General features: G+C 47.8%; 1 protein-coding gene across 2 annotated transcripts in view; it reads left to right on the top strand.

Moving 5' to 3' along the window:
- Positions 1-810: 810 nt before the first annotated feature.
- The window catches only part of TSPAN32 (tetraspanin 32), a 110,253-nt gene continuing 105,564 nt past the window's right edge, over positions 811-5,499 (top strand). For both annotated transcript variants that reach the window (XR_003093669.1, XM_025202125.1), the window contains exon 1: positions 811-856. The gene's annotated coding sequence lies outside the window, so the exon portion shown is untranslated. The remainder of the gene's footprint in view (positions 857-5,499) is intronic.

The raw sequence follows: 5,499 nt of genomic DNA, 5'->3' as shown, positions 1-5,499 counted from the left end.
CCTGCTGATGGAAATGTATATTCCAATGGGATGTGTTTTCTCTAAGTAGCTCAGGGTTTCTGCTTCTTATTTACAAACTGGCAGTACGTACATACTGCAGTACATACAAACTGGCAGTAGTAAAGGGTGAAGGTCCTAGAACAGCGGTCTGCAACATATGGCCCACAGAACCACTGGATCTGGCTCACAGAACCAAAGTGCTTTGCCTCTGCCCATGCCTGTGCTGGGGCTGGGCAATGAGAAGCTGCACTAGGGCCCAGCAGCTGGACATGCACTCGTCCCACCACTGCTTCTCCCCCCCTCCACCTCCCCCTAGCTGCACTGTAGGAGCAGCTCTGAGCCAAAGGGGAATTGAGACAGGGCTCCATCCAGCCGCAGCCATAGTACAGCTGGGGATGGAGAGAGCCAGTGGCAATATGGATGCATCTTCCAGCTGTCTGGCCCCATCTCAGTTCCCTGCTGCTCTGCAGCCGAGAAGCAAGAAGTGTAGGGGGCTAGCCCCTGTTACTGGGAGTAGGACAGGCAGCTGATCAGGTAATGACTGCAGGAGAGGGCAAAATGCAGTCTGCAGGGAAGGCTAGCACGCTGCTCACTCAAGCTTGTGGAGGGACTAATAGGATACCCCTGCACCTACTGCTAAGAGGCAGAACTGTAGAGGCAAACGCAGGCTGCTGAGTAGGAAATCTGCTGATAAATGGTGAGTGGCACCTGAGCCCTGTTGCAAGAGGAGCAGGAGTCAGGTGACCAGGTAGAGGAGGAGTCAGGGGCTATATAAGCCTGCCTCCGGCGCTAGAGAGGTAGTTTGGCCCTGATCTCTGTAGAGGAGAGCTCCTAGAAAGCTACTGCAGTGTGCTTTGTGAGTAACCCAGAGGGAGAAACTAAGGCTGTGGGCCTGGTGCCTGCATCAAGCAGGAAACCCAGGTGGGAGTGGGCAAAACTGAGAAGAAGCCTTAGCCAGATGTAAATCCCAGGTGTGAGACAGTTCATAGACTGATATGGGGAAGGGCCCTAGGAAGGGCATCCCAGAGGAATAGCTGGTAGTGAGGGGAGCCTAGGGGAGGACAAACCCCTGGCTTCTGTTGGAGCCAGACTGGAGAACTAGGTTGTGGCTACAGGGAAAGTGTGGAAGCCATGGTGCATGGGGACACTTTGAGTAGAGCCCTGCAGGGAGGGAGGGCTCAAGATGGGCAGAAGCTAAAAGAGACCCTGAGGCCAAGACTGAATCTCCCACATGTCTGGGACCCAGTGGACCATGTGGGCCACAGCTGAATGGCTATAGGCTGAAGGCAACAGCCCAGCGTGGGTTGGGGACCCCCAGGGCTGTGATGGAGAGAGGGCTGAGGCCAAGATAGCCTCACATGGGTCCGGAAACCAGCAGGCTGTGTGGGCCAGAGCTGAGCAGTTATCAACTGAAAACAACAGCCCAGCACAGGTCAGAGACCCCCAGAGCTGAAATGGAGATGTGCTGAGGCCAAGATAGAGCTTTGTGAAGGTCTGGGACCCAGCAGGCTGCATCAGCAAAAGCTGACTAGTTGTAGGCTGGAGACAACAGCCCAGTGTGGGTCAAAGACCCAGAGGCTACAACCAGTGTAGGGCCATGGGGTCTGGTGCATGACTAAGTGAAATCTGTAGGGCATGGGTGTAGCTATAGGAGTGGCTCAAGGCCATGATTATTGCTCTTAAAAATCAGGATTTGTAGGGTCAGTTGGGCCCAGTGTCTGAGAACTGGAGTTTGGAGAGAAAGCTGTGCAGGAAGGGGTTGGTACCTCAGAGAGACAGATGGTACTTAGGACCTAGGTAAAGGCAGCACCAATAGAAGCACTACAGGTGGCAGGGTGACAGCCTCCCAGTGTAATATAACATTGACACTAAGGTGTGGTAGGTGAGATACTGAGGAACTGGAGTGGGGCAGAATTAAGGTGGCCATCAAGGGACCTCACAGCCCCCTTTAGGGGCTGGTCTTTTCATAGGGAGGTGTTGGGACACATGGCAGCAGTGCTTGGCCCTGGCCCACTGCTGAAGCCATCTGTCTTCCAGTGGACTGGGGTCAGGTTGTTCAGGCCTGTGACTTGTAAAGGTTGCCAGCCCCATGGACTAGGATGTAACACAATGCAGTAGCAAGTCCTATGAGTTTGTGGCTACTGAAGTAGCAGTGTCTCTCCTTTCCTGCATTTGCTACCAGATAGGTAATAATCCATTAGACAAGACAAACAGGGTACACAGTTTATAAAAGCAGAGAAAGAGTCACTTAACCTGCCATGGTCTTCCTAGATCAGTGGTTCTCAAACGTTTTTCTTCGCGGAACACTTGAAAATTGCTGAGGGTCTTGGCAGACTACTTAATCTCCATCATCAGAAAAAATAAATCAAGTGCAGGGCCAAGTACAGATATTCTCAATTGTTCCACAACCTTTCTGTGGGCCACATAAATGGATCTTGTGGACCAGCGGTGGTCCATGGACCACAGTTTGAGAACCTCTGTTATAGGTATTGATTTAGAGGCCTTCCCTGTGGGCTTTAGAAAGATTTCAAAACAAAGGCATAAGGAAGACTCTAATCCCTTGCTCACAGATTTGAGCAGCAATCGGGCAGTGTAGACTGATCCTTTGAAGGTCTCTCTGGCACCAGCTTCATATACTCGCCTAACAAGATGCTTACATCTCAGACAGTTACTACAACCTGGCTACTAGATTACTTCATTGCCTCATTCTCTTAAATGATCCTTGAAAGAGCCTGTCTCCTGAAGGCAGCCATCTTTCTCCCTTCCAAAAGGACAGTGAAATGCTGACCCCATTGGTTAATCAATTTTTAGCATGTCTCCATTGCAGAAAGAATTCAGCAGCTAAGTGTGAGTGCCCAACGTGGCTTAGTTTTGGTGGCAGTAGCCACACTGCACTGGTTACAGTGTCTTCAATTGTACTATATGTGAGTTACTAGGATTCTTGCAGGCACATCCTGTAGTTCTCAGTGCTGTACTAAACCAAACTGTTCCATGGGGTTTTTTTCACTGTTAATTGTGGGAGCAATTGCCTTGTGTCCTGGGCACAAGGGGAATTGTGGGATAGATCTGGAGAACTTTGAACACTTGAGGGATTTAGCCTGTATCCACAATGCAAACTAGTCAATCGAATGCATTGCATTAGCCAATGCAAACTAGCATTATCAACCCAAGTGTAAACCTCATGTGGCTTCATCTCACAGACACAGATGAGCCAGCTAGCCTGGATTGAAAGCAACTTCTAAATTTGAGTGAGAATTTTGTGTGAGGAGGAGAGGGACAAACTTTCTCTGCCTCTCTGCTGTCATTTGTGCTACAGGTAAACTTTAAGATGGAAAAACTGAAATGAGGTTATGTTTACCTATGTTGAATTGCCTTCCAGTTCTCTTGGGCCATTGCTCATTGTACAGGAAGAGATAAAATTGAAAATTCAAAGGTATTGAAACAGCATGACTAAGATCTAGTGTTGCTAACTTAAGTGATCTTGTTGCTAGGTCTAGTGAGTTCTTGGGGCTCCTAATGATAAAATGCATGCATTAAGGATCCCCTATCAGTTTACTGTGTTCAGCTCTTCTAAACTGTCTACTAAAAATTTTTTAATCACTTTAGAAGGTCTACTTAGTGACATCTAGTCCTTTTTTGAGGTTAGTCTGGTGACTTCCTGCTTTCAGGAATTGGCAATGCTGTTAAGATGTGTTGTAAGTGTGTTTTCTCAGTCACTTCCCAAAGGGAAAAGTATGTGCCAATAGTGTTTTATTAATTAATTTGCTTATAATACACACACATGCGCATACACACATGCACACGTATGCACAATTGAAGTAAAAAAAATGCACTTAAAGCAGAAGGTGAATTATAGTTGCTGAACTAGTAAGCAGCAGAGACCCTGAACCTAAGAAACAGTTCTGAGAGTTGCATAGGAACATAGGACTGGAAAGGGTCTGAGTCCAGTCCCCTGTGTTTGTGGACAACCATTTAACCAAGGAATCCCCAGAATTGCCTCCTCACCCTTCACACGGATGAGGTGCTACACGCAGAACACCAAGAACATTTTATAGCATGTCAAAGGTAAAAAGAGGAGAGACAAGCCTCCTTCTGCCCAACAGCACCATGGGCAGAAGTCCCACTACCATGGGCAAAGCCCCGGCTCTTGCCATGGTGGCAGGGATTCCCATGGTGACAGCTCCAGTCCTAGTAGCAACATGGGCACAAGCCATACCACCTCAGCCAGACTTAAGGCAAAAGTCCATGGGCTGGATGTTTGACACCCCTGCTCTATTAAGAAAAAGGTGCTGAGCTAGCGTGCCCACAGAAGTGTCTGTGCCATGGCATAATTACAGTGTGAGGGGTTAGTGCTGCAGTTTACCAAAAGACAAACTAAGAAGGGAAAACAAAACACAAGGGGTCTCTGAGCCTTTCCCATCAGTAGGTTAAGCTGCATGGGCCTCAGATAGAAGAAGGAATTGTCTTTAGTGGGATTTCCCTATCCACTGCCTCATTTCTGCAGAAATATCTGAACCTTGCTAGTTTCCTTGCCTGAGAGTGGGCAAAAAGGAAGAACTTTCCACCTCCATTCTTCCTTCTCTCAGGGGACAAGGAAGGCTTCTGTCTTCCTTTCCCTTTTACTGAAATCCAGGGGAAATTGTTACAATTCTCCATTTATCTTTAAAAAAGAAAGAAAGAAAAGAAAAAAACTCTTTCATGTACAAAACCTAGAGAAACAGGTGCACTGAATGAGCCCTCAATCCTGCAAAAAAGCCTGAGCGCATTGGAGTCAAGGTCAGGAGTCTGACCATCCAGAACTATTTTTAAGATGCAGCTACACAAAACCTTGGCTGGGATGACCTAGTTGGGAATAATCCTTCTTTGAGCAGGGGATTGGACTAAATGACTTCCTGAGGTCCCTTCCAACCCTAGTTTTCTATGATTCTATGAACACAATTCAGCATCTGGAGCCAAGTGCCTACACAGGGGAGAATGGTAATATTGTTGATCATGAGTGAATCAAGGATTTTAAGAAGGGGGTGCAGATGGTGTGGTGCACCACCACATAGAGCACAACACATTTTTCTCCAGGTAAAAAGGAACTAAAAGCTTTACTAATATGCTCATGGCCTAGGGCTCTATTATTCAATTTAAGATCAAAGCAGAAACAATTATAACTTTATTGGTGGATGTCATATACTTGGACTTCAGGAAGGCCTTCAATACGGTATCCCACCCCATACTGGTGAACAAGTTAAGAGGCTGTGACTTGGATGACTACACAGTCCGGTGGGTGGTGAATTGGCTGGAGGGCCGCACCCAGAGAGTCACGGTGGATGGGTCGGTTTCGACCTGGAAGGGTGTGGGAAGTGGGGTCCCACAGGGTTCGGTCCTTGGATCGATACTCTTTAATGTCTTCATCAGTGACTTGGACGAGGGAGTGAAGTGTACTCTGTCCAAGTTTGCAGATGACACAAAGCTATGGGGAGAAGTGGACACGCCGGAGGGCAGGGAACA

Source organism: Alligator sinensis, unplaced genomic scaffold (assembly GCF_000455745.1).
Source record: "Alligator sinensis unplaced genomic scaffold, ASM45574v1 scaffold983_1, whole genome shotgun sequence".
NCBI lineage: Eukaryota > Metazoa > Chordata > Crocodylia > Alligatoridae > Alligator > Alligator sinensis.
The sequence above is the reverse complement of the archived record's forward strand: the minus strand, read 5'-3'. Positions and strand labels throughout refer to the sequence as shown.